Below are 21,089 nucleotides of genomic sequence, written 5' to 3'. Positions count from 1 at the left end.
TACTTCTGAGACTGCCTTCAATTGATTCACCTCATTTTTATTGTCTCGGAGATCACTTATGGTTTCCTCAGGTATCAGTTTCTTTATCAAAAACATGTCGTAAATCGGTTCTGGTTTCTGATTGTTTAGAACTAAAACAATAATAAGCTCCCTGGGGGTTGCCGCTGTTATCATTATTTGAACATCACTCACTTTTATCATTCACTGGAGGAAAACCACAGTCAGCCTGCAGTATATAAGCACAACTACCATACCTCCACATCTATTGGACCATCCCAGGATCCTGGATGTTTTACTCCTTTCACCAAGCACCAGTCATTCAGAGACTAAATGCTGCTAGATGCCAGAGAATGGGACATTCCTGAATCAAGGCTAAAATCAATGGACTTTTTAATTTGATTGTGGATATAATTTCATAAAATGATGATCAACACAGTTTTAGGGGCAGTAAAATTGTAAACATAGTCATTTTTCCAAGTTACAGCACTTTGAATCACTTAGAACTAAATGAAATTGAATAAATTGTGCATGCTTCTTTGAAATACGTTCAAAAAAGTTTAATAAATGCAAGAAAAAAGAAAAAACAGAAACACTGGCACCGACTTGAGCGAACACTAATCAGTTGACATGATGATTGCAAGATGTCAGCAAGCTGTAATCATTCTTATAATGCCGTCTGCCATAGCCTTCTGACAAAGACTGCAGCCTCAAGCTTCCTCAGAAAAAACAGCATGGCAAGAGAATAATACAGAGTATATGGGAGGACGGTGGGGGGCTTAGGTGACCCAAGGTCAAGGTTCCACTTTCATTCTCAGTCTTGTGGGCCACCTGACCGCCTCTCCTCCTCCTGTTCATATCAGTAGCATGACATTTCTCACAAAGACAGAATAAGATAAATGGCAAAAGTCAAAACAGACGATTACAGTACATCGTAGCATTACTAATTGTGTACGTGGACACACTTTGTGCTTGCATCGTTAACTGTGTGTGATGGTTGCTCAGTCCATTACACTTGAGGAAAGCGTACATTCTAATGACACTCTGCGCATAACCATTATGCAGCAGTTGTAAATATTTATACCTGAAAAAAACAGATATACCTCATTAAGCTGTGTTGAACTCAGAGGGCAAAGGACGAATGAGCTTTCATATCAATAATGTAATGATTGCGTGTTTCTGCATTGATATTCTGCTGTGTGAACGCTGATGACAATAGGAAAGCTTACAGATGAATGGGATTATGGCTTTTTGTGTATTGAAATAAGCATTATTGGATAGTAATTCAATTCTGACACGGATTACAAATTCCTCATTCCTGCTTTATTAGTTGTTATAATTTCCCTCCGAGCAGAGTCTCTAGCCCATACTAAAAGTGAATTCTAGATGCATGCATGGACACACACACACACACACACGCACACACACGGGCATACACAAACAAGCCTGTCAAATGCAGAGCTGCAAAAGTTCCTTACCACATACACAGTGTGTGGCTGGGCCTGCTCCCCTCATCAATCACGGACAACACTCTCCCTCATTTGTCCATTTGATATTTGTTTGGTTATTGCCTTTGCTATTATTGTTGCTGTAGTTTGATACATTCCCCGACAGCTCTTATTTCCATTATAAGTCATCAATTAATACAGAGAAATGTAATTATTGTGACAAGGTGTCTAATGCGGGCCGCGGAGATGAGAAATGTATTGTGACGGGGTGTGCTTCAAGCTGTCACAAACAGTGGTGAATTCTCACCGACCCTTCCTTACAGCACCGCTTTGCAAAGCCCTGACCTATTACAGAGCTCCATTCTACCCTGTATTTTGAGGCATATGTTCCTCTGCCTGCCTGTATACTATGTGACTGTGTTCATCTACAGTGGAGTAACAGAAGAGACATAAATGAAGAGTAACAGGGCTTTGGCATTGAAATTAACATTTTCCTGCAGTATACAGTGTGTCATTTACCTTCAAAACAAGGTAACACTGTATGATATCATTATGTTCCAACTGAGGTATGGTTAAAGCTACATGGCTACAGCAGTGCAAAAGAAGAGAAACACAGAATCAAGAACCAGCCAAACAAACAAAACAATAAAGCAGCAACGCAGCGGTTTGAAGGCTTGTGGCCTTTATGTTTCTGAGCCAACTCTGGATAAGAAAAAGCATGAAAGACTTATTTGAACTTCTTCTTTTATTGATAACAGGCCCAAGACTTTAGAGCAGGTTTGTGATTTCGCAATAAGCTGTTTCTCAGACCTGAACAGCATTCAGCGTTGTACCTTAAATGAGATAACAGATTGGCTCTACTTTTTAGATTACTAGTTTTTTGATGTGAGGCAGCTAACATGTTCCACTGGAAGGAGAAATTAGAAAGTGACAAATCAGACCCAAAGAACAAAATACAAACTTGCACAGCAGCTAGGGTGGCATTCATTCTTCCTTTAATTCCTTTAATATCCCTTTCTGGTTTTTCCTGTTTTCACTGTGTTCAGTTTTTTTGCACCAAAACAAAGCCGTAATTTCCATCACCACCAAACGTATTAAAAGCAGCCAAGGTGCCTATAACATATTCTCTCAATTTGCTTCTTGCTATGGGAAACAACATCTTACACAAACACAAAATTTTCTGCAAAAACAGTGTGGAGTATTTCACATCAGAGATTTCTGCAGTTGTGTTTCTGCCCTTTTTGTTGGTGCAGTGGGTGCGAAAAGATGATGTTGTATACTTACAGTAAACCAATGGGAGTTGATTTTTCATCATTTTAATCAAAATGTAAAGACAGCTGTGGTGCTGTTTTCTTCGGTTGCCAGGACCCTGTCTATCAAAACTGATCAAACCAAACCCATACAACCCTAATGAAGCCGTTTTTGAGAGTTAAACTTGTAATTAATATAGTTTTTTAAAAATCAGTTTGATTGTGGCTTATTTAGTCGTCAATATTCAGTGTTAGAAAGATATACTTAAAATTTAATATCCAGTTTTAAGGGGGTGTAAAGTCCCTATTTAAATAGTGTTGTAATGACCCTGCCCCTGTATAGTGTATTTAGTTGGAATTAAATAGACATGTGATAAGAACAAAAGGGATACCTTTTTTAAAAATGCAAAACTAAGCACAAGCACGATTAAAAATATATATTCTACAATAATATCATTATGCTGAGAGAGAGCACAGCCCTGTGTTTAGACAGAGCAGTGAGCTGTGTCTAATATGATTACATGACATTCCTCACATTTCGCACCAGGCCCAGAGGCCTTTGTTTGCCCTCATGTTGACCTCTTTCCTCAAATGACCTGGCCTTGACTCCTCCATGGCTCACTTGCCTTGTCCCATGCACTAATTCTCTGACTAAATTCACATCTTCCCCTCCCACTCATGCATCATGCTGCATCTATCTCTTTTTATCCCTCTTGCTTAGCCCTGTCCTCCCTTGTTTCATCTTGCCTTATCCTGCCAATCTCATGTCCTTGTTATCCCTACCTCTATCCCCTGCACGCTCCCTCCCTCTCTCCCGCTTCCTCCCTCGCCCTCCCTCTCCCTGTCTGTCTCTCCCTCGTTTTACTCCCTCTCTCCCTTCCCTCTGCTGTGGAGGTCAGGTATGATGCAGAGCCAGAGAGCTCGCCCGTGTTTAATTACATTAATAAAACACCCTGTGAGGTGGAATGACCTCGCACCCCACAACCCTCTCCATACCCTCCACATCCCTCACCCTCTACCCGTCCCTCCCTCCCTGTTGTTCTGCAGGCTTAGGTCTATTGAGGCTCCCCGCAGGCCCAGTCCAATTGGTGCCAGGTTGCATTTCATGGCTGATTGCGAGGCACGTGTTTCTCCCTCTTCGGCATTGGTTCCGCCTCCAATCTCCAGTGGTTCCCGACATGCTCACTTCACTGGAGGTCATGTCAGAGACTTCTCCCTCCCTCCCTGACCCGCTGCAGGTGGAGGACGCAGAGAACGTGCTGGCAAAACGAGACCTCTCTCCAAACAGCTGTAATGAGGGACATGCCCTTCCGGATGAGCTCCTCAGAGATGTAAACCATCCTGATCACTCTCCTTCCGTTTTGTTCATACGTAGCACCTCTCCGACTCTGTCAACAGGAAGGCCATGCATTTCCCCCTGCCTCTCGCAGATTCGATTTGGGAAGGGGAATGAAACATTCATTTGGAGAGGAGCTCCTCAGCATTCGCCAGGTTTTGGTTCACTTGGCATTGGTGGAGGCTCTCCGCTCCTTGCGTCATAAAGCTGAAATCGGAGGCACACAAAATGCCCCCTGGGCCATAAGACAATGGTCCTATGCACATAAATTATGGCAGAAGCAGGATGGCATATGACAAGCGGCAGTAACTTACTGTTATTGCCTGCAACCGATGATGACAATTCCCGTGGTAGCCAACAGGTCGGAGCGATGTAATATGCATAGGATTCATGCAAATGGGAATGCCTCAAACATGTGTCAGAAATATCGCTGCCACTGGGTAGAAACCTTGTATCTTTGAAAAGCAGCCTTATTTTCGCACTGACAACCATGCATCCTTATTGTAGTTTATGAATAGATTTTGTGGGCCTTGGGGTCACACAGCTGGCACTTCCTATAAAGAACCACATAAACCTTCAGCTCAGGTAGAAACATGGAAATTACTAGTTGGACTTACGAGGGTTTTCCTGCAACAGCAGGAATCTAATCTCCTACAGCCACCTTCATGATTTTCATGAATAGTCAACAGCCTTACCATAAAAAGTGGCATCATCTTCTCCAAGAACATTACAGCTTAATGTAGACACATAACTTACATTTCCTCCACAATGGGGAATCCTAACCTTGTGCGGAGTCTTGTGCTCTTTTGGCTATGCTATTTATGTGCCACCTTTTTTCTTCAGCATATGTATGTTGATACTGTAGTGCTGTCGTGGCATGTTGTTGCCAATATATTATAGGCTAATGGCAAAACCACAGGGGCACTCTGGCACTCTAATGGCTTTGATGGTTGATGCTTTCAGTTAGATTGTGACAGCAAAAAGTAGTTAAAAGCGTTATATGCTGTGGGCACTGCTAGTCTTTTCAGCGTCGGAGAGCTGTTTTTCTTCCCACTGCCATTTCTGTTCTCAACAACAGCATTCATCCAAAGAAAGGACACAAAATCTGCGGGAGCAGAACTTGTTGCTCATGTTTATTTGATAAAAAGCCATCCGATGATGAAATAAGATCATTTCTTGTCCCTTTGGGTCAGCTTTTAAATCTCTTCCTAAAACATGTTTCACAGAAAGGCTTTTTATATTATTTGTTTTTACCTACCTTATCCTTACTATAAATACTTGTTTTATTGATCTCTAATACCTTTTTCAATTCATGGCTGGCGTTTTTATTGTTTCTCCTTGTGACTTTGAATTACTGTTGGTTCACTGTCTGTGAAGCATTAACTGCCTTTAATAGCTATACCAACAGTGTTTATTATTATCATTATTTCATATATTCACCCCTTGCATTGCTCTCCTCCCTTTGTTCTACTTCATACACTCTTCACTGTCTGCTTTGTTATTTGTTTGGAGGGTTTTCATTAGATTCCCCGACTAGCAATTAGTGTTCCTCTCCAAAGCGAAGGCAGAACAGTGGCACTCAATGCCCCATCTCTTTATTGCATGGTTAAGTACCCTTCAGACTCACATGGTTATTAATAACATCATTGCTAAATCACACAAAAAAGCAATGCGGCTAACTAGGTTACCGCACTGTTTACTTTGCCTCAAAACATCAGGTTAAACAAATTTTCCTTTCCCCTCTTTCACTCTCTCTGTCCTCCCTCTCTCTCCCTACCTCTCTTTCCCCAGTCTGAATGTGGGCACAAAGAGAGGCAGAGAGAGGAAAGTTAATTAGATAGAGGTCCAAGGAGAGGGGGGGGGCACCTGGTAATGGAAAGGGGCTGTATGGAAACAGATGGCCCAGAATTTATTAACTTGCAGGAGCACTTCAAGGAAGCCACTGCGACCAGACATTAGGCCAGTCACTGTCTGGGTGGGGGCTAGCAGGCGGCTGGATACAGGTAGAGGCTGTCAGAGCCCAAAAATAGAAAGCAGATTTATCTCTGGATTGTTGCAAATGATCCATCAGAGGAGAACAATGGATGCAATCCAGCTCACTGGTTGACAGTTTCACCTAATGCCTTTGAAGTAGCTCTGTAAGTACGCGACTAGATAACAAAAGGAGAGTTTTATGTGAGACATTTTTTTGAAAGTTAGTTTAGGTCATCTGCCGTACTCTCTCCTATACACACGGTCAGCATTATATATAGTGCTGTAACACTATCACTCTTTCTGACAATATAATTATCTTTATAACTTTCATAACATCCTTTAAATAGGCTATTAAACAAAAGGAGAGTAATCCAAAACCTTTGTCCCTGCCCATTCCTTTGATTTGCTTTTAATTACGCACTCTCATCTACAACATGCTGTAGTTTAATATGCTCAGACATATGGGTAAATAAATAAATAAAAACACGTCTTTGAGAGGATGAACAGGTAAAATACATGTTAAATTAATTGCACTGCAGAAGTTCAAGGCAGCTACAGACTGTGTGAAAGACTACACCGCAGTTTGCTGTTTACAGATAGCTCGCTCAACAAAATAACAACTGTTAACTGTGCCCACTCCAGAAACATAATTGTAACTAAATGTTATTTCTAATGTAGTTTTAGCCCGAGGTCAACATTAGCTGATCAGTTTATGAAACACTCAATGAAACAAATTGTCTCTGAGATTGGTGCTTGGATATGAGAACTGTAACAGCAATAAGTAATTCAGCAACACTTGAGTGACAAATAGAGTTAAATAATAAAGCAGTATGTTTTTCGCTCAGTAGTCTTAATCAGGGTTACAGAATGCTAAAAAGAAAATGTTTCATAAGAAAGAAAATATATAAACAATTTATGAACTGAAACATCTAGCAGTTGGACCTTTATTTGTACTCTGTCAGTGCAGTTATACAGTATTCAATGTACAACCTTGAGTGCTTGGAGACACAAAATACATCCTTTAGACTGCAAAACAAATATATCCTGTCCTTTCAGCACAATAAACAGCATTATACTGGATGGAAGCACACTATTGGGAATGGAACATTCTTAGAAAATAAGTAGAAAACAACAATATTATATTGAGCCCCTGAGGTCCTCAGACATCTTAAGAGAGGTGGGCTTCGATTCCGCCACATACTCAGGCTGGTGTGTGAATCATATAGAGACACACACACACACACTTAGATGCACACTGTGCCTTCAACATACGTAGCCCAGTGGGGAAATTGAAAAGGATTCAGCACAAGCAAAAGAGCAAGAACAGTTACAGGTGCAGAAAAAGGGAAATAATATAATGTCATTCTCATACTTTTGCTTTTTCTTCTTATGTAAATGTAATTGCAGTGTATGTTCACATATTATCAAAACACATACACTCATTTTCTTTATTTTTGTCGAAGCTGTGAGCTAACGCATGCATGCTTTAGCAAACTGCCTCTTTGGCATATGTGTTTGCCTGTGTCTACTCAGTGTTTCCTATTTCTGGACTCAAACACAAGAAAGGATCCTCCAAAGGTTTTTAGGAGTTGCAAGGAGATGTAGGAGTTTTTGATGTGTTGAGCCAAAGCTCTAAAGGCAGCACTGCTGAAATCAAACAGCTTGCACAACACAGTGCTAAAAGCTAATGAAAAATAGATTTAGTAGGGAACACGTTACTTTATTTCAGTCTCTCCAAAGTGGCGTGATGGAAGGCAACATGTGCGACAGAACAGCTTGTGAACTAGTTGTGTAGGCTCTGTGAAGCAGCGCTGTTTGTGAGTCAACGGCGTGAGCTTCAAATGCCACACTGCTGATCCTGCCGGGCCTCAACCAAAGTAAAAACAGACTGTGATGACAACTCTGTGGTGCCATAAAGACGCCCATTAACAATGTGTGTTTCTGGTGTTGCCGAGGGGAGATCCAGATCAGCTCACCTCAAGCTGTTGAAACAGCCTACAGCGAAAAAAAAACAAAAAAACAAAAACAAAACAACAACTACCCTCCTTGATCAAACAATCCCTACCGCATATAAGATAAACAAAATCCAACATGACAAAATGCCCAGTCTTTGTAAACAGAGGCTAAAGCAACTAACAAGGTTTGACTGGCTGCAGTGCCAGACTGTGTGTTACATCTGATGGAAACAGAGTGCAAGCTGTTGGTGCAAGGCATGGCATCGAGCCTGACAATAGCTGAGTGCTGTGTAAGCTCCACTGTGCTCTTTTTGTCGAGCTGCACAGCACGGGGGTCCAACACGTCCTCGTCTGACACGCAGAAATATAGGAACGACTTGTATTTATGTGCATATGTTTGTGTCTTCGTGGGCACCTCTTGGTGGGAATTAAGGGGCATCATGACATGTAGTGGTGGCATAGGTGGCAGATGGGTTAGAGAGAAGATGTACCCAGAAGGTATTTTTTTTTTTTTTATTGCTGAGTCATTTAAATTTGAAATTTGTGTACTGTGACCCTCCATATTTGTTTCCTTACTTCCTCTTAATACACAAGAGTTTTCATTTTGTGTTGACTTTTTGTTTAAGGTTGTATATGCGACATGTACAGCATTAATATAGCATCCAACCACTATTTGCTATGTAAGATAGAGTGGAGTAATGGTGTCCTGTCAGAGAATGAAGTCTTGCTACCTTTGTGTGTGATGTAATCCGAGCTGGTTTGTTGTGGTGGCATGTATGTTTGTGCATGTGTGTGTCCCACTGGCCGCTTTGCACTGCACTCATACAGTGGTCCTGCTGATATCAGGACGGTGTCATCGCCAAAGTGTAGCGCCCACCCTTCGGTTACCCACTGATTAACACTGTTAGCTCTGTCAGCACTGTTGCCATTGTTTCGTGCTGTTTATGGCGTGCGCACCGTTAGCTGCTAGCCACCGGCTTAGCCACTCCATGTTGAGAACTACGTCCAGACAACTCATACACTCTTAACTTCACATAGAGCCCCTTTAACTCTGTCATTTGCAGAATCACTGACTTAGAATGAAGTATGAAGTATATTGTTTTTGACATAATTTTGGTCTCCTGGCTAATTTCTTTACTTTGCAAGCAACCTATGCTAAGAGATTTGTATGCTTCTCTAATATTTCATTGTATTTTGCATTGCACAGTGCATAAAGTCCAGCTGTCCTTGTGCCAATGTTACCTTAGTATGCACCGTGGAACTCTGTAAGTTGTCAATGTCTCTGCACCAATGTCACTAAGACAAATCCCCGACATTTATTTGCAGTCTATGTCTACTGCAATTCTAAAAAAAAAAATATATAAAACACTGCCACTGGTGAGAACATTACATTTTTTTTACCATTAAAGCACGAGGGCAGACTCTTTATTGGCATTTTACTAAGCTAATCTTTCAATCATGCTTCCTCACAATTAGATTTTTTATTGTGTCATGATGATTATGAACAGATAACGGATACTAATTTCCATAATGTTAATGGTTTCCATGCTTTCAGGGGCCCTTCCTTAGCTAGGTATTAAAAAATGTTGATTTGAAATCCAAGGACACTGCGGTCCATCTAAATTTCAGTCTGCTCTAATTTTATATATACAGAAAAACATCTGTCAAACCATGCTACTGCAAATTGAAACAGCAATTTCATTCTGATGTTTTCAGACGCTGATGACATTGCGCTGATGTTATTGTTGGTAATGACAAGCTCAGAGGGGTGTTTATTTTAAAGGCACTTATGACTACAGCTTTGAAAAGTCTTCTCTTTCCAAGCTGTTGAAATACCAATAACTTTTATAGGCGGTAGTCATTATGCTGTCTTTGCCTGGTCTATAAAATGAAGACATTTTTAACCCTCAAGTGTCTATCTAGTCAAATAAAGGTCATTCACAGCATGGTTACAGAATAGTTATCCTGTTCCATTAATAAGGATGTGTAACACATACATGCAGTACCCATACAATCCTTCCTTTGGCACTCCCTTAGGCCCTGTCATTGTAGTCACTGTGTCATATGTGAATGAGGTCTTGATTCATATCTGCACAAATGTCACAGAGTCGAACATGTACTGACAGGTAACAAAGAAACTTTTTTTTTTTTGAAAGAATGGGGTTTATTCTGTGGCCTGAATTGTTGGAGACATGTCTGCTCCACAGTGATGCATTTATTCTGTAAGAGGGCTCATCAGGTTTTTGAAATCATGAACATTTTGGCATGATTTTAAAATCCTCAAGTATTACGTGCATCTTTTGTGCAGAATACTTTTCATGATGTACTGTATGGCTCTTTTTCCTGGTGTTTATAACTTGCACCATCTCCAAAATCAACTAATATTCCATACCTTAAGTAAGTTGGACTTTTTTGAAAATATGTTTTTTTTTTCTTGCTGAGTTAGATGAGAAGCATAACACCACTTTCATGCCTTTACGGTAAACATGAAGCTGGAGCCAGCAGCCAGTTAGCTTAGCACAAAGACTGGAAACAACTAGCCTGGCTCTGCCCAAAGGTAACAAAATCTGTCTACCAGCACCTCTGACTAATCCATATGCTTTAAAGCATCTTGTTAGTTTAATCCTGCACAAAAAACAGTGTAAAAACTAAAAGTTGTGGCTTTAAGCGGGGTTATGTGCAACCTCACCAAAATGACAACACTCCAGGAAATTACTGTTCCCGTTCAGAGAAAACCCTGTAACGTGTTTTCTACACTTTTTGTGCCCATTAAAACACAGATGTTAGGCTAATTAGTGGCTTTAGAGAGGCTGGTAGGCAGAATTTGTTACCTTCGGACAGAGCCAGGCTAGCTGTTTCCTTATTCCCAGTCTTTGTGCTAAGCTAAGATAATTGGCTGCTAGTGGTATCGATTTTCCCATCAAACTCTCGACAGAAGAAGAAAGCAACTAAGCGCATTTTCCCCAAAATGTTTAACTATTCCTTTAATGCAAGTTTAAGAACAGAGACCAGGCTTTTTTGATTTTTCAAGTTCTTACAAATCTCCCCCGGCCTCCCTCCTTCTTTTCTTGACTCTCTCTCCAAAGTCTTCCCTCCTGAGGAACATTAGCGGTAGCCTGAAGACTCCAAGCTGAGATGTTGCCGGCACCCTGAGTCTCACCCCTCCACCAGATTCCATCATCCGTCGACCTCATCACCTCCACTCACCGGTCAGTTTCTTTCGCCAGTTCATATTGCACTGAAGCTTTTCACCACATTCTGCTGAGACATGCTCTGTGCTAGTTCACTGAAATGTAATTGTCCTGCAACTGTCTCCCTAGTACTGAAGCGTGTGTTTCAACTATCTGTACACATACGCCATTTTTGTGTGTGGATGTATGTGCTTTTTGTTAACTGGTTGTTAAACTTTTTAAAACATTTGCAAGATAAATAAGTAGGTCAACTTATCAAAGTAAGGCCATGAAACAATACTAGTTCTGAGTGGCTTAGAAAAAAGCTTTGATACATTTTACATCAAAAAGATACACTACAATGATATACTAAGCCCCTGACACACTACGGCAACTTCCACTGAAGTTATAAATGACTATTTTTAACTTTTGTTTGTTTGTTTTGTTTAAATGCTATTACACAGTACACTGTAACTTTTTAAAGTTTTAAAAAGTTGTATGAAATGCTGTTAGAGATGGTGTGCTCAAACAGCCGTAGGTGCTTTTTTAATCCTTATCAGAGAAATCTAGGCTGACAGAAAAGTGACATCAGTTTTGCAACAACAGCCTAAGGGAAGGGAAGTGGGAGGAGATGGTGTGTGCGCATGTATGTACACAACATTTTCCCACACAACACTTAAACATTGCAGAAGTGAAACTTCTCCGGTGTGCCTGGTGCGTACTGTAGGAGAACTACGGTGGCCGACACAAAAATGCGAATAGCCATATTTATTTAGAAGAACATAGTGGACTCTGTGGAGGAGGACCCACTCCATATGCAAACACGGCTCATCTAAGGTAATGAAAACACAATTCTTTTTTTCGCGTGATTATAAACTAATGAAAACATAATTATAAATATAATATACCATTTCTTCCAGTAGATGCTCCTAAATCCTACACACTGATTCTTTTTTGAGGGGAATATCCCCCAAATTAAGAATCCCAATATGTTATTTCTATCCCCTAGGACAGTTGAATCAATATTTGAGAACATGAGCTACTCTCCCTCTCAAAGCCAGAACCCAGAGAAGTAAGTCTTAAACTTATGATGTCATCGAGTATAAAGTTTGGAACTGCTCCATAGACAGTGAATGGGAGCCTGATTTTGTGGACACACAGTATGTTTGTTTTCTTTTTTATACCCAAATGAGTTTATTCTGTTGCAATGTTCTCAGCTCTGACACATAAGATGTTCCCACCTGCAGCACATTCTCACTCCCAACTTGTCAAATACCAACGCTTGGTCAGTGGCCCTAAACGTCAAACTGTGATGCTCTAGGTACAGCTCCAACATCAGTTTTGGACAGTGTCTCACTTTATGCTCATCATTGTGTCTTTTCAAAATAAACTTCTGTTTTCAGAAAAAATGTACCGTTTCTGCTCATAAAACGCACACAGTTTCTTTTCAACATAAACTTCAAACATAGGTTAAAAAAAAACTTCCTTGACTTCCTTAGATGTAGGCCAGAAAAGCATGTGGTTAGACTAAGAAGAAAAAAAAAGAAAGAAAGAAAAAAAAATGTTAGTTTGGTTTAAAATAGCTATGTATGTTACTAATGTAATCTAAAGTCATGTGATACACATCAGATACATCACTTGATATACGTCACTGGCATAGCATATGACACATACCATGTTGCAAACTATGTTGATATTAGTGGACATGAACAGTCGTCTTGCAGGTTAAAGTCTGGGGTTTGTTTGACCCATCCATCTCCCCACCTTCCCATCCTATGCAGACTCTCTTGCTCTTTAAACTATATGGCATTTGCTAAGATCATTAAACAATCCCGCCACCCTGTGCATCTCATATCAGTCCTAAAGGTGGCTTCTGTGTATCAGTATCTGACACAGAGGGCCAGTGAAAAAGCATTGGTATTTGACCAGTTGGGAGACCGGGTTGTCCCCTGGGTGCTCCCAGTGACATCTCTAACATCTTTCCCAATTCATTGTCTGTGTAGCAGCTCCAGAATTTGTGCTTGATGACATCATAACTTCAAATTGTAGCACTTTAGTTTTTAGATTTGGGAGACTTGTTCGTGTTTACTATTATTTTTGGACTGTTTTAGACCATATAAATAACAAGTATGAATGTTCCCTTTTCCCTTTCCGTTTCCCTTAAACTTTAAGGGAAACTACCCCCATTTTGAAAATTCAGTCTTTAAGGCTTAAAGACTACTGCTGGATAACCCTTTTTAAAAACATGGACTGTAATGTAGATGTAGATGTTGAGTAATTGATGAGATCATTTCAACTCAGTAACTACTGTACAAAGCTGCAGAGTCATACATGCTGATCTACAGTTAACACCTAACCAAAAGGAAAATACTGCATAAACATGCAATAGCAGTGGAAGTAATGCCTATGTGACTGTACTCAGGGGAGGTCTGCACAGAGTATTCTGGGATTCATTAGCTGCCAGAAAGCGGATGACTCATTGTGGTCTCCCTGACCTCTTCTTTGTTTTTCTCTCATTTATTCACTACCTTGCATCACTAGTGAACTTAAACATGCAGCGAGTTGCCTGCTTATCATTCAACAGAACATCAACAGCAGCACAGATGAAACATCACCAATAAAGGGAAAATAGAGATGTAATCCACCTTTTCAAAAATAATAACGAGCAAAACTTAATTTATAAAAAAACATTGTTCAGAGCTAGGCCAACGATCACTCCTGCATTTTCCCTACAGCACAGAAGCAAATGAACTGGCAAGAAATTGTGTTTTAAGAGAAAATTATGGCTTCTGACTGAGTGGTTCTTTATCTTGCAGAGCCTGTGTGTGTGTGGGGGGGAACAGTGCACCCCTCCCTCAGGCAGAGACTGCAGTTGAGGTTTGAGGCTGCTCTGGTATTACCATATACACTCACAGATTCACAAAAAATACTGTCACACCTCATACTGGCTGTGCCATGAATATCAATGGTTGCTCTCCTTTTGGACTCACTCTACAAAACAGACAGTGAAAAATGTTCATGCATGACTACGTTCCACCTGGCCCACTCCATATATCCAGTTTAATGGGATAATGAACACACAGTATAAAGGAATTGTGCATGACACCAAGCTGTTACGCACAATGCATGACTTATGTCACTGATTTTGCTCCTTCAAGGGACTATATTTTTGGTAGCTGTTTCAAGTGGTGTGTCTGTGACATTCCAACAAGTCACCTTGACAGTGGTGTGAATAATTTTGGTAATAAAAAACAGAAATGGCACTCGCTCAGGACTGGAATACAGCAGTTGTACTGTGTGAAATACTCAGGGTAAATATTTTTTGCATTAGTCTGGAAATGATTTTGCTGACACATTTGCCATGTTCACACCCCCTCCCGTTTCCAATTTTAGTTGGCCTACTGAGGGAAAAATCCTTGCTCATTGCTAATGGGCAAATACAGTTTCCATCCAGAAATAATAAGAAAATAATTTGAGGGAAATGTGTCTCTAGGTGTGCAAGATCCTTGAGGGACTTCTTTTCCTCTGTTTTGTTCTTCTTGCAAGTTCATACCCACTTCACAAACACAGCTGGAACTATTCTGACTGCTCTTTTGTCTGAAAGGAGAGCAATCGGCAGAGGTGCCCTGTTCAACCATCCAGGTGCTGAGCTTGGCACAGACAAGAAGAAGAACCCTGTCAACCTTTCTGATACGCTTGCCTGTGTTCGAACAAAGAGGATGCTTACAGACAGGCATAATTGAAGAGATCATGCAGTACCTGCATATCCTCCTGCCAGGCACTTTCCAAGTCTTCACAGCTGTGCAGGCAAACTATCCCACGGAGAAATGACAAAAACAAGGAAACAAAAAACACAAAGCCAATAAGCAGCACTGAAGCTAAATTAGCTACGTCTTTGTGGGAAAGAATGGCCCTGATGGTATTGACAAGGGAGACCCGTTGTGTTTTTGATCCCCATTCAGAGCCGAAAACTCTGCAGGATTTTTTTGGAGATGGTCTACACAGACATGATTAAATAGAAAATAAATAAATATTCATAACAAAGCCAATGCAGTGCCAGATGTTACTGTTAGTTGCTCTCAGAATACTACTATCCCCAAAGATCATTCAGTCTGACAGGCATCAGGGGTGAAAACACACACATACACACAAAAAGGCCTGCAAAGAGAACATCACATAATCCATCAAAGCTGACTTCTCAACTACCTTGTGACCAAAAATGCTCATTGGGCACCTTGTGACTCTTCCCACTGAGGTGACCCGCTACAAATGTATGTTCTTATCGTACAGTGAGATACTTTTTGTAAAAGGTGGCCAACCTGTTGTCTATTTATAATAGATAAGATTCCTCTGATAACATAAAACACTAAGTAACTCACTGAAAGCATTCAAATGTCAAATTTGCATTGGTATCAGGGGGGAAGAAACTGGTCAGCTCAATTACCGACTCATGGGGGAGGCTGTTTTTGTTGATTTTTTTAATGACAAAGATGTTTTCAAGCAGTTGAATACAATCCATTAAATGAAGTTCAGTTAGATAGACAGGTATATAGTTGTATTGATAAATGTATAGTTGTCTAGATAGATGTGTCGATGTATAGATAGATGTATAGATAGACAGATGTAAAGATAGATGTATAGATAGATGTCTAGATAGACAGATGTATAGATGCATAGAAAGATGTATGATGTTTAGATAAACAGATGTATAGAAAGACGTATAGATGTCTGGACAGATGTATAGATTTATAGATGTCTTGAAAGACAGATGTATAGATAGATGTATGGAAGTATAGATGTAGAGATAGATGTATAGATGTCTAGATAGACAGATGTATAAATGCTTCAAAAGATGTATAGATGTTTAGATAAACAGATGTCTAGATAGATGCATAGATGTCTAGATAGATGTATAGATAAATGTATAAATGTAGAGATAGATAGTTAGATGTCTAAATTGATGTATAGACAAATGTATAATGTAGTAATAGACAGATGTAAAGGTGTTTAGATTGAAGCATAGATGTATGGATAGATGTATAGATGTCTATATAGACAAATCTATAGATAGATGTCGAGATAGACAGATGTATAGATGTCGACATAGATGTATAGAGGTCTAAATAGATAGATGTATAGATGTCTAGATAGACAGACGTATAGATGTCTACATAGATGTATAGATGTCTACATAGACATAGATGTCTAGATAGATGCATGATGTATAGACAAATGTATAAATGTCGAGATAGATAGTTAGATGTCTAGATTGATGTATAGACAAATATATTAATGTAGAATTAGACAGATGTAAAGGTGTGTAGATTGAAGCATAGATGTATGGATAGATGTATAGATGTCTTTGTAGACAAATCTATAGATAGATGTATAAATGTCAAAATGGACAGATGTATAGATGTCTACATAGACGTATAGAGCTCATGATAGATAGATGTATAGATGTCTAGATAGACAGATGTATAGATGTATAGATAGATGCATAGATGTATAGACAAATGTCGAGATAGACAGATGTGTAGATTCCCAGATAGATGTATAGATAGCTGTATGGATGTCTAAATAGATGGATGACTAGACAGATACATAGATCGGTCTAGGTAGATGTGTGGATGGACGGATGGACGGACGGACGATAGATAGATGCACTCATGTGGCACCAAATGTTGAATATTATTTTGAGGCAGATGTATTCTACTAATTAGCAGAAGCGACAGAAGAAAATAATCACCACTATTTAATTACATCTTTTTTACCAGCCAATTAATTCTGACCTAACAGAGGTTAAGCATGTCGGTTGAATACATTTCACACTGGACACGCAGTTTTTTGTGATCCGCTTCTGAGCCGACCTTTTCTTGCCCAAATCCACTGGGGGATCAGAGGTCATGCTCAGTTACATAACAACACCTCTGGAGGTGTCAGGGACTCCATGTCTTACTCATAGACCCTGAAACAGGCCTCTATATGCTAGCGTGCAGACCTTATTAACAATCCTCGTGATAAATTAGCCACATACAATCGATTACTGATACATGATACGATCCACATAAATGCCGTCATATCAAGCATAATTACTCATATCAGTGTGAGCTGGACTGCTGTTGTATTGATGTTTTATTCCCATCTGCACTAATTAGACCTTCCTGTGTGCGAGTAATGCAACACTGTCTGTGCACACGCTCACTTGCATGAATAACAAAACTATTCTGAAGAGTGGCGTTGAATGCATCATTCCCTGCGTGAAGTAAAGGACAGACCAGTTTGGAAACTGTGCACAGCAGAGAGATGGGGAGGCGTGTGGAAAAATTTGTAGTGCAAACATGTTCTGTTAAAATTGTAGCTCCAACAATCTATTTCACGGTCTCTGAATGGCAGCGTTGATTCAGCACCACGGACAGTGACGCAAGGCAGCACTGAATCCTGAGGTCTGAGCTGACATCACTTCAGACTACAGTGTTTTTATCCTCTCCTCTGTTCTCTCTCCATCTGTTCACATTGTCTTCGTGAAGTGGAGAAAGAGTGGCACGTTTGTTTTTAAACTGTGCTGCACTCCAAAGGCTGCTGCACGTTGCATTCCAGCACGCTGCTATCTTTTTAATTATTCACCCAAATATGCCTTTGATCCGAGCACCTGACCAAGCTTCCATTTTCTTTCCAAACCGCCCTTCTAAATGAAAGTGGCTGAGGTTTGAAACCATTGATGAGTGTCTTAAAAGTACCAGTGAGCTAACAGAATTCCCACAGCTATGCTGGAGAAAAATACAAAGAAGGATCACAACACATATGAAGACTTGGAGCATATGTGAAAACAGATGATATTAATTTTGAAACAACGGACTGAATCTTCCATACTGAAGCAATTTTTATTTTTTTTTTATATGGAATTCTTATCAGGGTAGAAACCTGCCTCAACAAGAGGATCTGTGTTTAAACTCCATGTCAGGAACATCTTAATCTGCTGAGGTATCCTTGAGAAATACAAAATCAGAAAGTGATTTAAGACTACAATAACTCACAACTACTGCTTTATTTAAAGGCATGTAATATTTAAAATTCCATTTGGTATTTAAGCTGAAAGGGCTCTTAACTATACCATGAAGAATATATAGCACAGTAGACCAGTTGAGCAGAGTACCACAGAGCAGTGCTTCTCAGTCCTAAGGAATTACAGCTATGCTGGTTTTCTACCCTCCCAGGTAGTTAATAGCATTCACTTGGTTTCTCAGGTGTAAATAGTCCCTGTTAGATGGTTAGAATGAAAACCAGCAGGGCCCTGGCTCCCGAGGTCCAGGATTGAGAACCACTGCTGTAGAGAACATTTCTACAAGGCTTCACAGCAGTGTCTTTCGTGAATAGTCCTTGGGACCTACAGTCCTGCTGGTTTTCTTTATAAACATCTGACAGGGACTTTTTTTATGCCCAGTATGCCAGATGAATGCAATTATTTAGCAGCACACCTGGGTCCGGCAGAGCTGAAGTGTTATGAGGACAGGGCTCTTTGGTATTATGGTCTACATATTGTGAATCCACATTGTAAAGAACTAGAATTTATAAGAATATATAACATAAAACTTCAATTAATAGCCCGGGCTATTATTTCCTTAAATCATTTAAATCAACGGGTCTATATTTGGGACAGGCCTTTAATTCCTTGACACAAAACCGTTGCTCAGCAAAGATGGGAAATACAATTAAAATGTTTATTTAAACCAGTATAAATATTACTTGTATAAAAATTAGGCTTCAGACAATATATTAATTATGAATCATTTATTTGATCTAGCCCCGATAGACAGCGCATCACAGAGAGAAAGAGCTATGGCACTCGAGGATTACAGCACCCAGCATACTGACACAACACCACCTTATCCTGTTAAAACAATACTCACAACTTGGATTAATTTTTATGATAAACCTGTTTGATTCTTTTGATCTGAGGACCCTTACTGACTAAAGGAATATGAATAACTTACAGGGCAATTGAGAAATGGACACATAATTTGGCTGGGTTTTATACATCTAAAGAACCCCCTTTTGCCTTCAGAACTGGCTTAATTCTTCACGACATAGATTAAACAAGGTGCTGGAAACATTTCTCAGTGATTTTGGTCCATATTGACATGATAGCATCACGCAGCTGCTGCAGATTTGTCAGCTGCACATCCATGATGTGAATGTCCCGTTCCACCACATCCCAAAGGTGCTCTATTGGATTGAGATCTGGTGACTGTGGAGGCCATTGGAGTACAGTGAACTTATTGTCATGTTCCAGAAACCAGTTTGAGATGATGTGAGCTTTGTGATATGGTGTGTTATCCTGCTGGAAGTAGCCATCACAAGATGGGTACACTGCGGTCATAAAGGGATGGACACGGTCAGCAACAATACACAGGTAGGCTGTGGTGTTTAAATTGTGCTCAGTTGGTACTAAGGGGTCCAAAGTGTGCCAAATAAATATCTCCCACACCATTACACCACCACCACCTGCCTGAACTGTTGATACAAGGCAGGATGGATCCATGCTTTCATGTAGTTTAAGCCAAATTGACCCTACCATCTGAATGTGGCAGCAGAAATCAGGACTCATCAGACAAGGCAACGCTTTTCCTTCTACTGTCCAGTTTTGGTGAGCCTGTGTGAATTGTAGCCTCACTTTCCTGTTGTTAGCTGACAGGAGTGGCACCTGATATGGTCTTCTGCTGCTGTAGCCCATTTGCTTCAAGGGTCGAGGTGTTGCCCATTCAGAGATGGTCTTCTGCATAGCCTGGTTGGAACGAGTGGTTATTTCAGTTACTGTTGCTTTTCTATCATCTTGAACCAGTCTGGCCATTCTCCTCTGACCTCTGGCATCAACAAGGCATTTTCACCCAGAGAACTTCAGCTTACTGAATATTTTTTTTTATCTATTTAACCAGGATGTCCTATTGAAATTGAATTTTTTTTTTACATGAGAGACTTGGCCAAAGTAGCAGCCAATCAAAAGACATTTAAAATGCAACAAATACAACATATAACACAAAAATCCACAATAAAACAACAACTGTTCAAACACAGTGGCCTCTCAAGGAAAACAAGCACTATGTCAGCACATTCTTTATGATGCCCTTAAATTCATTGGTAGCCATAAGTGTTTCTAATTTTAGATCTTTTTGAAGATTGTCCCATGTCCATAGAGCACAGCAGGAAAATGTAGTTTTCCCTAGATCTGTTAAAACCCGGGGTACATTATAAAGCAACCATCCTCTATAAACCCTAGAGATGGTTGTGTGTGAAAATCCCAGTAGAAACCCTAGAGATGGTTGTGTGTGAAAATCCCAGTAGATCAGCAGTTTCTGAAAAATCAGCCCAGTAAATCTGGCACCAAGAGCCATGCCACGTTCAAAGTCACTTAAATCACCTTACCTCCACATTCTGATGCTCGGTTTGAACTTCAGCAGGTCGTCTAGACCATGTCTACATGCCTAAATGCATTGAGTTGCTGCCACGTGATTGGCTGATTAGGTATTTGTGTTAATGGACAGTTGAACAGGTGTACCTAACAAAGTGGCCGGTGAGTGGAAATCACAAGAAATAAATGATTCACCAGTTTATTCAAACATTTAAAACTACTGATGCACAGCATTGCATTGACTTTACAAAGCGACTATTCCCCCCTCAAACCAGCCCCCAAATTTTGCCTCGTTGCTGAAACAAAACTAAATGACCTGACATAAGCAGGAGGAGTCGCACAAATGCTGCCTTTGCACTGTTTAAATGTCCCGAGCTTTCCACTCTACACAAATGTTTGCATTCTTACTCTGCCCTGTGGGACTCTCAGTCATCCTGCTCTCCCATTGGCCTGGGCCGTGCGCTCATTATGCAAATGAGACAGTGGGCGTGGCCTTTGCACAGGAGTACGAGTTGACGTCACGTACGGAGTGGCAGCAGAGGGGGGGTGC

At 40.3% G+C, this 21,089-nt stretch overlaps 1 long non-coding RNA gene across 2 annotated transcripts in view; it reads right to left on the bottom strand.

Moving 5' to 3' along the window:
- LOC126391786 (uncharacterized) overlaps positions 1 to 21,089 on the bottom strand; it is a 155,586-nt gene that overhangs the window by 8,500 nt on the left and 125,997 nt on the right. Inside the window, exon 3 of one of the 2 annotated variants that reach the window (XR_007570117.1) lies at positions 19,452 to 19,915. The exons of the other annotated variant lie outside the window; for it this stretch is intronic. This is a non-coding gene — a long non-coding RNA (uncharacterized LOC126391786). Of the gene's footprint in view, positions 1 to 19,451; positions 19,916 to 21,089 lie in introns of those variants that run through there. 2 annotated transcript variants of the gene reach the window in all.

The sequence above is a fragment of the Epinephelus moara genome, chromosome 1 (genome assembly GCF_006386435.1).
Source record: "Epinephelus moara isolate mb chromosome 1, YSFRI_EMoa_1.0, whole genome shotgun sequence".
NCBI classification, from domain to species: Eukaryota; Metazoa; Chordata; class Actinopteri; order Perciformes; family Serranidae; genus Epinephelus; species Epinephelus moara.
The sequence above is the reverse complement of the archived record's forward strand: the minus strand, read 5'-3'. Positions and strand labels throughout refer to the sequence as shown.